The sequence below is a fragment of the Pangasianodon hypophthalmus genome, chromosome 9 (genome assembly GCF_027358585.1).
Source record: "Pangasianodon hypophthalmus isolate fPanHyp1 chromosome 9, fPanHyp1.pri, whole genome shotgun sequence".
Lineage (NCBI taxonomy): Eukaryota > Metazoa > Chordata > Actinopteri > Siluriformes > Pangasiidae > Pangasianodon > Pangasianodon hypophthalmus.
The window spans coordinates 13,664,600-13,665,054 of NC_069718.1; positions in this window are offsets into that span (position 1 = coordinate 13,664,600).

Sequence of the window (455 nt, forward strand, 5' to 3'; positions counted from 1 at the left end):
TAAGCATCTCCTTATCATCACCAGTTTAAACTGGGCTCTCAGCAGTATCCCTTTAACTCACAAGTAGGGTATATTTAGCTAATGGTACTTGGTAACTAGCAGGTAAGTTTTTTGAAATTATAACTGAAATTAATATTATATTATTGTATTATTATAAGCTACGGTCAGCATGGTTTATATTCAAGGGGGCAGGCAAATACTACTGTACACTGTACACTACAGGCAGCAAATTTAATGGAGATTTAATGCACTTAAGTCCCTACAGACAGTTTTTTTTTCCTTCCACACCTCTCAGAGACCCTTAAGTGTGTTGTATTTTCATGTCTCATGTTCATGACTGACCTCCTGAATGCCAACAAGTCTCGATACTGAAACTGCCCTCCTTGAAAGCTCTTCAGAAAGCCAAAAATACTCTATGCCCTCAATCTTCATCCTTCTCAACTTGTCTGCAGCCT